The sequence below is a fragment of the Dreissena polymorpha genome, chromosome 6 (assembly GCF_020536995.1).
Source record: "Dreissena polymorpha isolate Duluth1 chromosome 6, UMN_Dpol_1.0, whole genome shotgun sequence".
NCBI lineage: Eukaryota > Metazoa > Mollusca > Bivalvia > Myida > Dreissenidae > Dreissena > Dreissena polymorpha.
Window position 1 is genome coordinate 52965407 of NC_068360.1, and position 19644 is coordinate 52985050.

The 19644-nt window shown below is 37.1% G+C and overlaps 1 long non-coding RNA gene across 2 annotated transcripts; it reads right to left on the reverse strand.

The window, feature by feature from the left end:
* Positions 1–13748: 13748 nt before the first annotated feature.
* Positions 13749–15568, reverse strand: LOC127834187 (uncharacterized). Of its 2 annotated transcripts, none has more exons than XR_008027831.1 (3): positions 15494–15568; positions 14546–14701; positions 13749–14270 (listed from the first exon to the last, which is right to left on the reverse strand). It is a non-coding gene; the product is annotated as an uncharacterized LOC127834187 (long non-coding RNA). The 2 variants fall into 2 exon arrangements; XR_008027830.1 differs by having other exon boundaries at positions 14546–14712; positions 15494–15560.
* Positions 15569–19644: the final 4076 nt, after the last annotated feature.

Here is a 19644-nt window from a genome sequence, read left to right on the forward strand (position 1 = left end):
AGGCGCACATTTGTTCAGGTATAATTTCAATCCCATGGCTGCCTTAGTCTGCAAATCACTGAATCGGGTGTCCATTTCGTTCACAAAAGTGTTAACAAAGGGAGTCGTTAGGTTTCTGTGTAGTTTAATTCGGGTGTTGCTGCCTCAATGTTGTCACGCTTTAAGAAAATGATTTAGTTTCATATAGCAAAGTAATTCTTCATTTTTGAGTCTTTTTTAATTTTAAAAAGTATGGATGAACATCAAAGCAGTTAGCCCGATTTGTAAAAAAAAAATTAATCAAAAAAATAATTGCCATTCATTAAGTGTGCAGTTGAATTTCACTGGCAATAACTTGTTACTCAAAAGGATTATCACTCTAAAGAGCTAATACCAATAAAATTCATCAAAGAAATTACCGAAAAAATAGTTATGATTGTCCATTGCGTTCGTCTAAACTCTTTAATTGCTACAAATTGAAATATTGTTTTTCACAAGTCTCATGCGGCAGCCATTTGTAAACATTTATCAATAGCTAAATGTATGGATGAATTTCAATAGTTGAATGTATCTTCTTCAGCCAATCAAATAGCGCAGTTTATTACTTACAGTCAATGAAGCGTGCACTTTAGCTGACGAAGGTTAGATCGTCTGTACACATGCCTGGGGGCTAATCACACAAATCGACAGCTGTTTATGGCTTAATTAAGGACATATGACAGGAAATGCACAAGTGGACTGAAACTGTAAGGGGCTCATTTTTATTAAAAATCGTGTCTAGCCAGCCAGCTGGGGGGGGGCTTTAGCCCCCTAGCCTCCCATCTAAATACGCCTCTGGTTTGTGCAGAGACCCCATACAGAGTCATACAAGTATATGTCCCTGGATTTAATACACACTGTTTTCTTAGTAAATGTCTGGACAGTATCCGATCATATCGAGATAATCGGTTTGTGATAAAAAAAGGGGCAATTAAACACTGGGTTATAAATGCTGAAACAAAGAGTGTCAAAACTGGTGTGAACAATTAAATAAAAGCATTTACATTTATCAAGAGGATTTAGTTAATCTGCAACAAGGTAAGTTTCAGTTTCTATATGTTGATTACATAAATTCAATTAATTTGTTGTTTGTTTTCGTCCTTATTTGTGTTCGTTCATTGGATTCAATTTAATCTGAAAGAATTTCAAGTTCTGAGTATTTTTTGTTCTTCAAAAGGGTCGCGAATATGATTGTAACCTTATCACGATGCGGTTCATCACATGCAAACAATAGCAGAATGGCCGCAGTTTTGACGGCCAAATTTTGAGCATGCGCAAACGTGACGTCATTATCGGAATCCCCAAAACCTCCTATTTACACAAGCACGATCAGGTACCGAAATCCCTGCTGTAAAGACCTTCAAGTGTCAAAAATTCATCTGGCGCTTTTTTATATATTATAAAGCAGCGGTACAGTAAAAAACTTAACAACACTATCCCACTTCTGTTGAAAAAAATTGACTTGTAGCGGGGATTTCGGTTATTCTACATTCGCCTAGCAGAGTTGTCGTTCGTGTTTCAACATTCAACAATGGCCGCCCCCATGAGAGTCTCGTGTCAAACCTTTCTTACAGCATAAATTGGCTTGTTTCGCTATTTAGAAGCTGTCATTTAGGATATATGAATTATATATTCACTAAATCTCCGCTTATGACAACAATTGATTGAATTCGAAGGATATACTCGATGTGAATGAAGGACTTTCTGGATCGTTACAGCTTGACACGGCAAAACTGGCATACTGGTAATTTTAGTTATCAATTTAAGTCACATTTTGCTTTATAAATTGTATTCGAGCATTTTGCGACTTATTGAATGACTATTATACCCGATATCAACATTTCATCGGGGATTTGCAGATCACCAAGCTGTCCTGAAATTCAACACTGATTTCAAACTCTTTACTGGTTTGTACTCTTTCTTCAATGTTAGTACTTTTTATCATTTTAAAGTTAAATGAATTGTGTCACAGTAAAAGAGACATAAAGGCCATTGTGGCCAGTTTGGATCTAGATCAGCCTGCGGTCGGTTGAAAGCTGTTTGCTTAAAAGCGGTTTTCTGACTATAACAAATAATTTAAAGGGATCTTCTCACGGTTTGGTAAATTGACAAAATTAAAAAAAAAAGTTGTTTCAGATTCGCAAATTTTCGTTTTAGTTATGATATTTGTGAGGAAACAGTATTACTGAACATTTACCATGATCTAATATTGCCAATATATGCATCTTTTGACGATTAAAAAACCTAAAATTTAAAGCGTTGCAACGCTAAACGATTGAATAATTTGGAGAGTTCTGTTGTTGTCGTTAAATTTTGTGAAACGACGAAGATTGCTCATATAATGCATAAAATACTTAAACCATGTATGCTTGGAAGAATAGCCGAGCGGGTTACTGCGTTTTAACTCCAGATTACTCCAGGACTCCGGGGGTCACTGGTTCGAGTCCAGCTGCCGCTACTGTTTTTCCTTTTTTTTAAATTTTATTCTTGATTTTTTACTGGAGCTTTTAAGACCCAATGTTTACATTTATCAATATAAAGCATTAAATGACTTATTTCAAAACATGCCAAAACTGTGAAAAGGCCCCTTTAATTGGATACTGATTGGACTGCGCTTTTCCTGTGACCTGGCTCAAATAATAGGATTGTCATTAATCAAATTATTTATTCGAACATTAATCAATTTTTTTTCTTGTCCCTCGGGATCAATGACTCCAGCACTTTCCTGTTGAGAATTGAATACTGCTTCAGGCGATGCTAGGGGGCGTGAGAGATGTTGCACCTTCCATTATCGCTTAATTGTTCATTGTCGGCTTGGGTACTACTTTCATGTACCCCGGGTACTCTTAGGTATACTTACATGTACCCCGGGTACGGTAAATATACTAAAACGTACCTGGGAAAATTAACCCTAAATCAGTCGTTGTCGACTATTTTAATGCTCCCGGTAGAGTGGCATATAGCAGTTGAACTGTCCGTCAGTCAGTATGTCAGTCTGTCCGTCCGTCCGAAAAAAACTTTAACATTGGCCAAAACTTTTTAAATATTGAAGATAGCACCTTGATATTTGGCATGCATGTGTATGTCATGGAGCTGCACATTTTGAGTGGTAAAATTTCAAGGTGAACATCATCCTTCAAGGTCAAGGGAAGTAATAAGCTTTAAATGGACATAGTTATCCGACCTGCCCACGTATATATTTTTGTTAAATAAATCAAAGCGGCGCAGTAGGCGGCATTGTGTTTCTGACAAACACATTGTGGTAAAAGGTCAAGGTCATCCTTTAGGGTCTACGGTAAAAAATACAGATTTAAGGGAAGTAATAAGCTTTACAAAGGGAGAAAATTATTCAATATTGAACACTTTATATATTTGGCATGCATGTGTATCTCATGGAGCTGTAGATTTTGAGTGGTGAATCTACAGTCGCGGTATTGGCTTTTAATTATTTGCTACTAAAAATAGAGATTTGTTACAGACAATTATTTTCCAGGGAAGTAATTTATATAATTATAAATCTCATATTATATATTTCCTTACCAAGAATTGAAGTTCTTTTCACAGTTACTGTACAGATTATTATTGGTTATGAAAAAGAAAAAAAACTCTGGCTATGATCTCTTTTAAACCACAGGCCTTGGTTGTCAGTGATGTCTGACATTGTCATAATTGACTGTGAGACCCCCCCCCCCCCTACCCCCTGGTTGGATTGGACAAAATTCAAGGGAAGTAGTAAGCTTTAAAGGGAGATGATTTCTATACCTGCCAAATGATAAATAGAAATTTTATTTCAATGCGGCGCAGTAGGGGGCATTGTGTTTCTGACAAACACATCTCTTGTTTTTGTATTAATTATATATTCACATTTATGTCAACTTTCTGTAACACATACTCAAAAAGCATGTTGATGCAGTGTTTTTTTAAGAGAAGTTTGTTAAAGATAATCGGTTGCGCGTTTAAAGCGGGTATGTACGATTTTTATATGTGCTGAATTGTAAAATATTGATACAAATATGTTATAATAACACACAATATGCAAGAAAAATTATACATTTAAGACGAATTTAATAAAATACAGCAAATACAAATTAGGGCCCTGAGCCGATTGTGACGAAGATAATTCGTAATTATTTTCCTACAATAACCGATGCATTCGTCTTTTTAGTTAGTGTTTGTGTGTCGTATGAATCGATATCGCTGCAGGAATTTCAAATGAACCGTTAAACTAAATTTAGATTCACATCGTACATGCATGATATACATGCTGGCGAATTCGGCTGTACAGCCTTTTTCGATTTCAGAATTAAATATCTGGCTTATTTAGCATTTTTCGACACATGTTCTTCTTAACTTTTATTTTAGTTCATATTGAAATATATGTATAATAAGTTTTTACACATTTTATATTAATAATTAAATATTTGACAAGATCGTATATACCCGCTTTAACAACATCGGATTTTGGGCGCGAATACAACTCGGGTACAGTCTAATATGGACCAAGTACAATTACGTATATTTACCGTACCTGGGGTACATGTAAGTACATGTATACATAAGAGTACCCAGGGTACATGTAAGTATACTGAAGAGTACCCGGGGTACATGTAAGTATACTTAAGAGTACCCGGGGTACATGTAAGTAGTACCACAGCCGACAATGACCAATCGAGCTCCATTATCTCTCATGAACCGACGCAATTAAACCGAGTCGGCAATATTTGACTTAATTTTTGGTTTGGTTGCTCTCGAGGGATCGAAAAATTTCAGAATCTTCCTAAAAGCCCTACGGGTTTGATCCCCAGAAGCGACATTGAAAACTAGCCAACTTTGTTACAATGATAATGTGAATTTTCTCTCACATGATGTTCATCAGTTATATTATATAAAAACTCACAGCAGTAGTTAACAACTGGACAATAATTAATGAACGCATCTTTCATTGTCTTTTACACTTTGATTTTGACATGGCCTAGATTTAAATATGTGTTGACTTAACCAGCACTCTTGTAACAGAGCTAAAGTTTAAATGTACCATTGAAGATCACCTAAATCCAGATTTGCTATTATAGTAGTGTGGAAAGTTTTAAGGTTGTGACAAGTATGCAAAAATTGGTCATTACCCAGAGGCCACAACTGATGTATGACTGTTTTAAAACAAGAAAAATCAGTGCCTGATTTAGATTTCCTTACATAGTTCAATAAAAACTAATTTCAGAAGCCTGGTAACAGTTTAACGTTAATGTTACCAATGTGTCAGACCAGGGCCTTGAATTTGAAAAATAGGACATGCATGGTCAAGTCTTCATGAAATCAGGACAAAAAATTGTATTTTAAGTCCTAAATTGACCTGACTATAGTTCTCAGATTATTAAAAGCTCAATCAGTATATTTATATCATTATTTATGCTTTGTGTTTTGTAAACATATACACAATCATGCAGTTACATGATAGCAATAAATAATACCAAAGCTACCCATACTATAAAGGTCATTGACAAAGCCTATGGTAAAAATGTGAACACATTGAGTGTAATCGCCCACTCGTACCAGCAAAAACAACACGTTGACAGGTTGTCATTTTTGACAGTTCTACTTTCACTTTCATTTTGTGATATCAATCTATTAACAATTATGTGGCTGAGAAAAATATCGCCATTGTTATCCCCACGCTTTTTGAAAAAAAGGTGGGGATATTGTGGTGATCTCCGCCGTCCGTCCGTCCGTCTGTCCGTCCGTCTGTCCGTCCGTCCTGGCCACTATCTCCTCCTACACTAAAAGCACTAGAACCTTGAAATTTACACACATGGTAGCTATGAGCATATGTGCGACCCTGCACTATTTGGAATTTTGATCTGACCCCTGGGTCAAAAGTTATAGGGGTTGGGGTGGGGCCGCGTCAGAAATTATCACTCATTTTTTTAGGTTATTTTACATTTACTTCTTTATTTCTACACCGATTCACTTCAAATTGATACTGGACCTCACCTATGACAATACGGTCAATCTCAACCATGCATGGCCCCATTCCCAACCCTGGGGCGCCCCGCCCACATAGGCCACACCCACCAAAAATTTCCATTTACTATAATTTTTTCATTTCTACACGGATTCACTTCAAATTGATACTGAACTTTTGTTATGACATTAGGGTCAATCTCAACTATGCATGGCCCCAATCCCAACCCTGGGGCGCCCGCCCACATAGGCCACACCCACCAAAAAATTCCATTTACTATAATTTTTTCATTTCTACACGGATTCACTTCAAATTGATACTGAACTTCTCTAATGACATTAGGGTCAATCTCAACTATGCATGGCCCCATAACCAACCCTGGGGCCCCGCCCACATAGACCACACCCACCCAAAATTGCCTTTACTATAATTTCTTCATTTCTACACCGATTCACTTCAAATTGATATTGAACTTCTCTTATGACAATACAGTCAATCTCAACTATGCATGGCCCCATTACCAACCCTGGGGCGCCCCGCCCACATAGACCACACCCACCCAAAATTGCCTTTTACTATAATTTCTTCAGTTCTACACCGATTCACTTCAAATTGATACTGAACCTCTCTTATGACAATACGGTCAATCTCAACTATGCATGGCCCCATTACCAACCCTGGGGCGCCCTGCCCACATATGTCACACCCACCCAAAATTGCCTTTTACTATAACTTCTTCATTTCTACACCAATTCACTTCTAATTGATGATGAACTTCTCTTATGACAATACGGTCAATCTCAGCTATGCATGGCCCCATTACCAACCCTGGGGCACACCTAGGTCAAACATTCGGCGTGGGGATACGCGTCGGCCTCTGCCGCGCCATTTCTAGTTTTTTATACCCCCGGTAGGGTGGCATATAGCAGTTGAACGGTCCGTCAGTCAGTCAGTCAGTCAGTCAGTCAGTCAGTCAGTCAGTCAGTCAGTCAGTGTGTCAGTCCGTCCGCCCGTCCTGGCCACTATCTCCTCCTACACTATAAGCACTAGAACCTTGAAACTTACACACATGGTAGCTATGAGCATATGTGCGACCCTGCACTATTTGGAATTTTGATACGACCCCTTGGTTAAAAGTTATGGGGGTTGGGGTGGGGCCTGGTAAGATATTTTCACTCATTTTTATGTTATTTAACATTAACTTCTTCATTTCTACACCGATTTTCTACTAATTGATACTGAACATCTCTTATGACAATACAGTCTCAACTATGCATGGCCCCATTACCAACCCTGGGGCGCCCCGCCCACATAGACCACGCCCACCCAAAATTGCCTTTTACTATAATTTCTTCATTTATACACCGATTCACTTCAAATTGATACTGAACTTCTCTTATGACAATACGGTCAATCTCAACTATGCATGGTCCCATTACCTACCCTGGGGCGCCCCGCCCACATAGGCCACACCCATCCAAAATTGACTTTTACTATAACTTCTTCATTTGTACACCGATTCACATCTAATTGATACTGAACTTCTCTTATGACAATATGGTCAATCTCAACTATGCATGGCCCCATTTCCAACCCTGGGGCGCCCCGCCCACATAGGCCACACCCTCCTAAAATTGCCTTTTACTATAATTTCTTCATTTCTACACCGATTAACTTCTAATTGGTACTGAACTTCTCTAATGACAATACAATCAATCTCAACTATGCATGGCCCCATAACCAACCCTGGGGCACCCCGCCCACATAGGCCACACCCACCCAAAATTGCCTTTCACTATAACTTCTTCATTTTGTACACCGATTCACGTCTAATTAATACTGAACTTCTCTTATGACAATACGGTCAATTTCAACTATGCATGGCCCCATTACCAACCCTGGGGCGCCCCTGGATCAAACATGCGGCCTGGGGATAAGCGTCGGCCTCTGCCGCGCCATTTCTAGTTTAATAAATGGGCCACATTCTACTTTTTTGCAATATTCATTTCGTCTAAAATGTAAAACATGTTTGAAGACTATTCTGGAGCGGTAAGTCGACAATGTAGCAAAGAAGGACTCTGGCTCAACCCATTTTACAACTGCGTATCTAAGCGCGTTGCTGACCTGATGTCAGCGGTGAGTATACAATATTTTTTATCAATGCTTGAATTGAACGATGGCTATACTTAATGTTATATACTTACCTAATAGTAAGTTTGAACTGACTTGAAAAACAGCAATATTATTCAAAGACTTATGTAATTTTTGCTATCAAAATTATTTATAATTTTGTACACACCGTTTCTCCTCAATTAAGGTGGAGAGTATCAAAGAATCCCCATCAGCAGCGAAAATCACACACAGTCTAGATCAGCTAGTAAATATAACAAAACCTGCCAACGGATCATCCTATATCGGCGAGCTTAACGCCATTACTAACATGCTGGATACCATAGCAAGCGTCGGCGATAACATCGAGGTTACGGACGAGCAAGCTAATGTGAAAAATATTAACCGACATATCATGATTGTTAGTGAAATGGTTTTCATTTTTTTTAAATAATTAGATACTCGGTTGAAGCAAAAGCACTGTAGCCAGTATATCTTAAAATAAAATTCATTCTGCGTGAATCTGCGGCCATACAAATGTACTTCATTAATTGTGTATATGTTGCTATAGTCGTTCTTTTCAACAACAAGTAACTTACTGGACACTGACAACGCCGAATCATGGCAATCAGGGGCCAACCGTTATGAAAGCGACGGGTTGACGGATGGATCGGTAAGATCCGTAGAAAATATGAAGTCATTATTATAAATATATTTGTTTGAGTTCCTCTATCATGTCAAGCGTTTAAAGTCCTCTGAACGACATACGGCAGTGGCTTATACTATAATAAATTTAAGATGATATAATATGCTAAAAGTTTGTTTGTACATTTTGAAATAAACACACCCGTATAGTCTATCCTATGCAAAACAACACCACCAGAGCCAGAACAACATACATTTTCTGTTTTCTAAGTTTACATCATAAATTGATTTAACCTAAAAGAAAAACACACAAAACAGGTGATACGTCATTCATATCATTTATCACCTAAATGTTTATATTAACTTATGTTATCATCAACTCATAAAGTTTTATTTTACATTTGCAGAGTACGGCTAAGCCCGGTGCGATAAAAGTTCTAAATGTGGTAGACAAATACACAGATATTTTAAAGAATTCACTTGGAAACAATTCCGAGAGTAGTAAAACTATACAATCGGAAAATATGGGTAACCCCTTTGTTCCCTTTGAACGTAGTGTATTTTTCTTTATTTGTTTGTTCCTGTATTTGTTTATATATAGAAGCGATATGGCGTGTTATATTTGTTCTCAGCTTCTTACCCTATTTCAGTTGTGCATGTAAGTATGGTTAACACAACCTCCGATGAGTTACAATTCCCAGATAAGCCGCTCGGAATTACAAGTTCAGTTATTCCGCCGAAGGCTTCAGTATTAGGTACGAGAATATTTTGTGTGTGTGTTCAAAATTTTCCTTTGTTTTGATACAGTCTAAAAAATATTGTTGTCGAAATAATAACGTATATTTATGTTACATAGTCTGTATAGCAGTGTTAATAATATCGATATTATTGCGATGTGTTTCTTTTATTGCTGTTACTCCATCTCTTGTGTAAATGAGAATTTGAACTCCTTTTTAGCAAATGGACTTTAATTATTTGCATCTGTATGCTATATTTGAAATTAAGTTACTTGAGTGTATTTGAAGTCACACAATTACAACATTAAATACTTTGTAGGATCAAAAACAATCGCAGCAGTGGTGTACAGAAATCTGTCAGGAATCATTTCATCAAAGTTAACAAATGTCAGGTATGTAGTCTTACTAAGTATCTGTAACCATAGAAAAAAAAACCTAAATATTGCAAGAAACATGGATCGTTGTACTGCCTTAAGTAGTGAACAGATAAGGATTATTTTTAAAATGTCACTATTTGTATACGCATGTATGCATCAATGGTTTTATAACAACAAAAAGTTATTTGAACCCTTTTCGTATTATTGAGGACTAATGAGCGAATCAGTAGAAAAGCTCTAAAATGGACAATTATTTGTCAACCTATAAATAACTCAGGCTATGGAGCCTATGGTCTGGTCGTAAAAAATGAAAGTTACAAACGTATTATGTATATCAAGTATATTTTCTAATTTTCTATGAAATTATGAGCGAATCAATGTGTTAGTAGAAAATAAGTGTTTCAACTTGCAATAATATGTAATACACTTAATTTACTGTTTTCTATAAGACTTGTAACAGACAACATTTTAAAAGGCGATAAGAATAATATAAATATTGTCTGCAAACATCATTCAGTATTTTATAATAAAAAATTTACAATAAAATAACAATACTATACTATGGGTTTTGTGCATGGGTCATAATAATAAGTATTGATTTCTTAAACAATTAGCAGCTTGGCATTTCTCAGTACTGGTAATTATCTGGATTCATTTAAATGTCACAAATGGAAGGATTTTATACATTCTTAACGGACACAAATATCCTTCCAATCTGCCAATTGAAATCACAAATTGACACCATTTACCAGTGCTGTGTATTGGTATTCGGACAATCGCTCCCACGGACAATCGCTCCTAAGCTAATTTTGACAAGGCGGGCATTCGCTCCTACCTTGTTTTGACAACCGGGACAGCCGCTTCTACATGATTTTGACAACCCGTACAATCGCTCCTACATCATGTTGAAAACCCTCACAGTCGCTGCTACATTATTCTGACAACACGGACAGTCGCTCCTACATTATTTTGACACCACGTCATACAATTAGATGCAAAACCGTAAAACGTTAGATACGCCAATCAAAGGTTAACACCTATAATTAGCCGAAAATTAAATTGTCCTACATTGTTAACAGTTAGCCGATTCAACATGTGTCGATTTTCAATATGCATGTCTTTAGAGTTGCAATTTCCTGTGTATTATTCAACGTAAATATGTAAATTGTGTCATGTAGATTATGGCTATTAGGGTGTTAACATGTCCCCTATCTGTGGGTATATCTCAAGTTGATTATAACAGACACAATATGGTATCAGATAAGAAATTAGCCCTCCCCCGTTATATCAACTTCACATCATAAACATTAATCACTATTAGCAGCACCCTGTCGACAGAGGTTCCACACCCTGTCCCCTGCACATGTTGATATTTATAATGAGTACAACGAAGTTATGTTCAACGCGATCGTACTGTAGAATGACCACTGCGGGGAATCATGTTATCACAAAATAACATCGTACGCACAAAATGGCGGAACACGCTCTCGCTTAATGACGAAAATCAAGGTATTCTCATAGTTTATAACATCAAAATAAATGATAACTATGCGCAGAGTACCCGCTTAGTCGCCGTATGTACTCCTGTAATTGTCGTTTTTCTGAGATTTCTGTAGTTTCGTCAAACATTAAGGAACAATAAACAATGACAACTGTACATCGTCTGAACATACTTCATTTTGACGCGGTTGCTATTCAAGATGAAAAACAACGAAATAAATACAACATTTATTGCTTTAGAACATTCTTATAATATTTCGTACAATGATTTGCACGTTGTTCAAGCTGTTTCAGATCTGTGGCGAGGAATTTGAAAAATAGTACATCGTCTGAATTGTTTTTGTTTTAGTACATCGTCTGAACGGTTTTTAGTACATCATCTTAACTGCTTCTGTTTTTACTTTTAATGCGATGTTTATCATAATAAAATTGAAATAACATCTGTGATCAGCCAAGCGATTTTTCGTCCAAATAACGTTCCGTTCTATGATCAGAAAATACAAAAATCCAGTGTTATTTTACATATTTACATAGTGTTTAATTTTATTAAATTACATTTCTTAAATTAAATACAAGTCACGCTTGAAAAAGGTTGTTATTTATATATATACAGGCATGAAAATAATATAATACGAGGTATGTCATTTGGACGAAAGATCCTTGGCTTTTCACATATTTATAATTAAAAAGACAAAATTTCGTTTGCAGTAAAACTTAACTAAACTTAACTTTTCTTTTTACATACTCGGCGCATGCTTAATGTGAGTGCTTGTTAAAAATATATGCTCGGCTCGAAACAGTGGCTGCTCTGAACTTGCAGTTATTTTTGTCAAGCTTCAATAATATATGTAGTTAAATTGTAAATGTAAATGTTAGTCTGAATTACATATATGTGGATATCGATATATAATTATTTTTGTGAAGATAAAATATTGATGTCATCAAATAAATTGGTATAATTAGATGTCTGTTATATATAGCTGTTTTGTTATTTCAGAATGCGCCAAAAGTCAATTATATCGATTCACCGTTTGGAGAGAAAGCGCTCGAAACCATCGCAAACAATACGATTAGTTACACCAAAACGCATTTCATCAACTGAACGTCCCACTGAAGTTTGTCTGCAACAAATTACACATGTGCTAACGCCCATTAAGTCATCATTTCGTTCACCATTGTATACAGTATCTCCACCCAAAAAACGAGCAAAGAAAAGCATTTCTGCAAGAGCTCTTTTTCAGCAGCAGCCATCTTGTAAAAGAAAATGCCGTGGCATTCATGACGCTACTGAATCAGATTTTCTTCTGAACATTAACAATGGATCAGTCAAAACGAAAAGCGAACAGTTAATCGATATCCAAGAAGTGGAATCGATATCGTGTGAATCTCAAAGCTATGAGAACACTACAACACAAGCAGACAATGTAACGAGGGATGGCTATCATACTGCACGTAATAATCATGTTTTTCAACAAAATGAAAATCAATTACAGACAGAATGCATCTCTTTCGAACAAATGCGTGATTTTTCAGCTTCGCCTGAAATAGTAAATGAGAGCAATGGAGGTGTTACGCCAGATCGCGACTCTGAACAAATACCACATACTGTTTATCAACAAATTCAAACCTTATTACCAAACGTGATCGAACTGTTATCCTGTAAAGATAGATTGGATTTGGCAGTTAGGTTCAATACTAGCAGGGACACTGTTTCAAATATCACAAATACCTTCATCTGTGTGTTACATGAAATTTTATTTGAAGGAGTTCAACAGAGTGTTGGAATACCAAGTCAACTTAAATGTAAAGGGTCTATGCCAAAATCTTTTGATAATTTTTGTTCTGCAAGGATCGCAATAGATGGAACATAAATAATACAATATGTTCCATCTGATATGAACTGTCAAGCTCTTTCCTACAGTAATTACAAAAGCAGACATACTGTTTAAGCGGTTACTTCTGTGGCACCAAATGCATCGTTAGTATATTGTTCAGATCTTAATCCTGGCTCTACATCAGATTCAGCTATTGTAGAACTATGTAAAGTTTTAGACCAGCTACAGCCAGATGATTTGATTTAGCAGATAAAGGTTTTAATATAACTTTCATCTGGTGTCTTGTTAAACATCCTGTATTTTCTTTCTAGTAAAGGTCATTTTACAAAGAAGGAGGCTGAACTTTGCTTTAAGATAGGAAGGAGTAGAATCCATGTAGAACGAGCCAATGAAAGATTAAAGAACTATGATATTTTAAACCATATTCCGTCACAAAATAGGCATTTGTCAAACAAAATAATTCAACAATGTTGTTGTCTTGTGAACCTTCAAGTACTACTGCTGAAGGAAATTGCTGCTAAATTTGAAATAACATAGTAAGAATTAATAAAATAAAAAAAAAACTGTATTCATATTCATGTATTATTATTATCTCATGCCATGTTTTCTGTTAAGACAGACATATGTATATCAATAAAAAGGCAAGCTTTCTTGCAGAGTTTCAAAAGGTTAATATGTTATAAAACAGCGGAGTATATCAAAGCACGACACAACTAACCTAATGATAGACACGCTTATAAATGAAACAAAGGGCAATAACTCATTAAAAATTGACAAACCGAAATAACACATGTTAGTACTAAATGTCACAATATCTCAATAGATATAACCACACTTGGTTAAATGTCATTAAACAGAAGGATTGCACTGCCTTTAATTAAAAGAGGGTAAGAATGTTTTGAAATAAAAGTCAATCATTATGGGGATGCCCATTGCCCAAGAATCATCTTTCACTATACGAATGATCTGCATGTCTTCAATCACACAATCAAATCACAACAATTTGTCCCTGTAAGGTAGAGTTGACCCTAAATTTGGTTCCAGTAGTCATGGGTCTCTTTTAACATCAACACGTCATGAGATGATGGCTCTGATACAAAAAATGTATCAATGAGTTGCTCTTTAAAATCAAAGACCATTTGCAGCATTGCACTGGATGGAAGTGTTCAAGTTGCAGATTCAATTTCAAATTAAACTGTTCTAGTTGTGATATTCAATAAAGGCCTTAATTGATTTTAATGATTAGAAAAGAAATAAGTCAGTTATTTGTTTTTAAATTGATCATCCTCTTTTTTGGAAAAATAAAAAAGGGCCGCAATTATATCAAAGACGTTTAAATGAATTTATTTAGATGAAATCATTTACCTAAGAAGAAGTCTTTATTGGAACAGCATGCCTCTGCAACAGGCAAGTCCTTTGCCCAAAATGGGCACTATATTTCTATGATGTCTGGTGACAATAACCGTTGCCCATTTCGCTACAAGTAAACAGGTCTACTGTACTCCCCCCGAACGAGTCCATCTGGAAAGGATCTAATAATACCACACTGGTGAAGCCAAATACCTTTGATATAAGAAAAGCATTAAAATTATGTAACTTAACCCATACAATTCACTCCACATCGTATACTAGATGACACTGTTTAACATTGTTATCAAATTTTGCCTTGAAATAGTACCCAAGATGAACTGTGCTGGTGCAAACATACATATACATCTTTTTACAATGTTTTACACTAATGTTATTACAATTTTATTATGATAAACCTCGCATTAAAAGTAAAAACAGAAGCAGATGATGTACTAAAAACCGTTCAGACGACGTACTCAAACAAAAACCGTTCAGACGATGTACAATTTCCAAATTCCTCGTCACAGATCTTAAAAAGCTTAAGAACGTGCAACACCTTGTACGAAATATTCTAAGCATGTTATAAAGCAAAAAAAATGTTTCTAACACTTTGTTTGTCATCTTGAATAGCAAACGCGTCAAAATAAAGTATGTTAAGACGATGTACAATTTTCATTGCTTATGTTTGAGAAAACTACAGAAATCTAAGAAAAACGACAATTACCAGAGTACATAAGGCGACTAAGCGGGTACTCTGCGCATAGTAATCATTTATTTTGATATTATAAAATATGAGAATACCTTGAATCTCGTCATTAAGCGATAGCTTTTTCCGCCATTTTGTGCGTACGATGTACTTTTGTGATCACGTGATTCACCGCAGTGATGACAATCGCAATAATAAACATTCAATTGTGTTTTGTTCAGACATTATTAAACAAAATAAGTTGATTAATTATTTACCAAATCGTATTTCTAACATGATGGCCATCTTGAGCATCGACAAAAGACTCCTTGCTGTCCGAGTCAGATTCAGACAAATATTTATATATATATATATATATATATATATATATATATATATATATATATATATATATATATATATATATATATATATATATATATATATATAAACAAAAACGGTGTATTATTTTTTGCCGAAGCTTTCGACCTCACGGTCTTCATCAGCGGCCATTTTTTATTTTCAGATGTTTTATTATGAACGGAAATGACGTCGTGCATTTCCGGCGTCAACGTTGTTTACGCGCCCTTTTATTAACGTTTATTCTTGCACGTTGATGCCATATGGTCGGTATGTCCTTAGTTTTGACTTCCACAATTGCTCCATGGTTTTGCGGTACTCGTCCGACCCGCTGAGTTTTTCGAGACCCATTATTTGGAAATCATCCATGGAATGTCCGTCGGTGTAGAAATGTTCAGCTACCGGGTCACTGTGCTGTGTGCGAATACGCGACAGATTCAATAGATGTCGCTGGTACAGAGTTCCGCCGGTCTCTCCCACATACACGAACCTGCGACAGCGACGACAGTTGACCGCGTACACAACATTGGATGATTTGCAATCAACATTGTTTCTGACGCTGTACCTCCTGCCGCTGGGATCTGTGAAATATTCCGCCTTCATCATATACGGGCAAATGGCGCATCTCTGCGCCCCACAGGGCCCGCTCATATTGGGTTTTCGGAAGAACATCCTGTTGTGTTTTTTGTGCACTAGGATGTCTTGCAGGTTGCAATCCCGTCTGAAGGCTACTAATGGGGGCTCAGAGAACACTTCCTTCATTCTATCAGACGTGTGCAGCGTGTGTAGGTGTCTACGGATGATACGGCCGATGTTGGGTAGTGCGCGCGAAAACGTTATCACCAGCGGAATCCTTGTATTATGCTCCGGGTTTGTCTTTTCGCGCAAAAGGTCCACTCTCTCTTTATTGTCGACCTTTATCAATTCGGTCTCTACAAACGCCCCGTCATATCCACGGTTCACGAGCTGTGTTTTCACCGCCTGTCTGTGCTTCCGGTAGTCAATCTCCTCTGAACAGATTCTTTTCGCACGCACACCCAGACCATACGGTATTGCTTTTTTTGTAGACTCCGGGTGCGAAGAATCCTTGTGTAGGTACAGGTGTTTATCGGTAGGCTTAGTATATAGGTCGGTTTGAAGGCGCCCGTTCCGTATTGATGTCACCGTGTCCAAGAACTCTAGTTTTTCTGAAGAATAGCGGAGCTCGAGTTTAATGCGAGGGTTGATTCCATTTCCTTGTGTGTGGAAAGTTTTAAGTGCCTCGATACCATGCGTCCATAAGCCCCACACATCATCCACAAACCGTAAGTATGCGAGTGGTTGCTTTTCTTACCGCCGGAACAGTTCCTCTTCCCAAGCACCCATATAGGTTGATGCATAGTCCAGAGTTCCTGGACACGGTGACATCAATACGGAACGGGCGCCTTCAAACCGACCTATATACTAAGCCTACCGATAAACACCTGTACCTACACAAGGATTCTTCGCACCCGGAGTCTACAAAAAAGCAATACCGTATGGTCTGAGTGTGCGTGCGAAAAGAATCTGTTCAGAGGAGGTTGCCTACCGGAAGCACAGACAGGCGGTGAAAACACAGCTCGTGAACCGTGGATATGACGGGGCGTTTGTAGAGACCGAATTGATAAATGTCGACAATAAAGAGAGAGTGGACCTTTTGCGCGAAAAGACAAACTCGGAGCATAATTCAAGGATTCCGCTGGTGATAACGTTTTCGCGCGCACTACCCAACATCGGCCGTATCATCCGTAGACACCTACACACGCTGCACACGTCTGATAGAATGAAGGAAGTGTTCTCTGAGCCCCCATTAGTAGCCTTCAGACGAGATTGCAACCTGCAAGACATCCAAGTGCACAAAAAACACAATAGGATGTTCTTCCGAAAACCCAATATATGCGGGCCCTGTGGGGCGCAGAGATGCGCCATTTGTCCGTATATGATGAAGGCGGAATATTTCACAGATCCCAGCGGCAGGAGGTACAGCGTCAGAAACAATGTTGATTGCAAATCATCCAATGTTGTGTACGCGGTCAACTGTCGTCGCTGTCGCAGGTTCGTGTATGTGGGAGAGACCGGCGGAACTCTGTACCAGCGACATCTATTGAATCTGTCGCGTATTCGCACACAGCACAGTGACCCGGTAGCTGAACATTTCTACGCCGACGGACATTCCATGGATGATTTCCAAATAATGGGACTCGAAAAACTCAGCGGGTCGGACGAGTACCGCAAAACCATGGAGCAATTGTGGAAGTCAAAACTAAGGACATACCGACCATATGGCATCAACGTGCAAGAATAAACGTTAATAAAAGGGCGCGTAAACAACGTTGACGCCGGAAATGCACGACGTCATTTCCGTTCATAATAAAACATCTGAAAATAAAAATGGCCGCTGATGAAGACCGTGAGGTCGAAAGCTTCGGCAAAAAATAACACAGCGTTTTTGTTTAAATACAACAAGGCTAATAGAGACTTTGTTTTATATATATATATATTTATTTATTTATATATGTCGTCGCTGTCGTTCTCAAACCTCGTAGCTACAAAATGCCAACTTTTCAGGAGAGAGAAAAGACCGTCTCATTTTTTTATAGCAATGTTTTAGAAATTGAAATTCTGTAAAAATACCAAACAAATGAAGCTGCAAAATACGGTATAAGCCGTAGACGCGTAAGTCATACTGATAAGTCATACTGACAGTCAGACATGGTAGCTACGATATTTTGTCATCACAGTTTTGTCATTTTTATGAGGTACGCCAATTTGTCCTGATAGGAAACCTCGTAGTTGCAAATAAAAAAAATTATAAAAACGTTTTTGTCAAATTTGTCCAAACGAAACGACGTACCTATAGGTGAAATGGCGTCGCTACGACTTTTCGCCGGGAAAAAAGCCAACAATCATTCTACAACATTTCGTCACGTGGCTTTTTCAAGGGCTCTGATTGGCGTAGAGCTACGAGATATAGCACAAAACACGCGCCAGACTTAATATATTCGGAAAAGACGAAACAAATATTTTGAAAATTTTGGAGCTACGAGGTTTGAGAACGACAGCGACGAAAAAAATAACACAGCGTTTTTGTTTAAATACAACAAGGCTAATAGAGACTTTGTTTTATATATATATATATATATATTTATTTATTTATTTATATATGTATGTATATTTGTATCAATATAAACTAATAATTGTAAAAAATACGGTATTTTACAACTTTTTTTTCTTCGTCGTCGTGGATGTCCCTTTAAGTTGCGACAAATACCACAGTCGAATACCGGTTCTTTATTCAGAGCATTTACATGTGTGAAATTAACGTCACTTTCGGTTTAAATGAAAACGGCGAGTAAATCGGAATGTGTGAACATTCGCGACTTTGTTGTAATCGTTCTCGCTAATAACACCGTGAGTGAATTTAAGTGAGGTGCGAAAACGCTTTTAAATGTACTCAATCCGATAAATAAAGGTTTTTTACGGATTTTAAAAAAACACGGCATTGTACCTTTAAGTTTGATAAAAGCAAATTGCTAAATGCAGGGATTGGCGTGTGGCTGCGTAAGTTATGTACATTCGGATTTTATCAAACTTCCGTGCGTCATGTTGATTAACATTTAAAGGGGCCTTTTCACGTTTTGGTAAATTGACAAAATTTAAAAAAGTTGTTTCAGAATCGCAAATTTTCGATTTAGTTATGATATTTGTGAGGAAACAGTAATACTGAACATTTGCCATGCGCTTACATAGCCATTATATGCATCTTTTGGCGATTTAAAAACCTGAAAATTATAAAGCGTTGCAACGCGAAACGATTGAATAATTTTGAGAGTTCTGTTGTCACTGTGAATGAACAAAAACTGTCACGTGACCACAAAAGTCAACGTCAGTATAAGTCACAAATCAATAAGCTTGCATATTATTTTATTAAAGTGATATTATGAATTGAGCTGAAAAAATAACAGGTCAAAAGAGTTAGTTAAAATGTGGTTAATGACCAATTATCTGCAACGCATCGTGCTACCAGTTGTTTATAAAAAAATATATATTA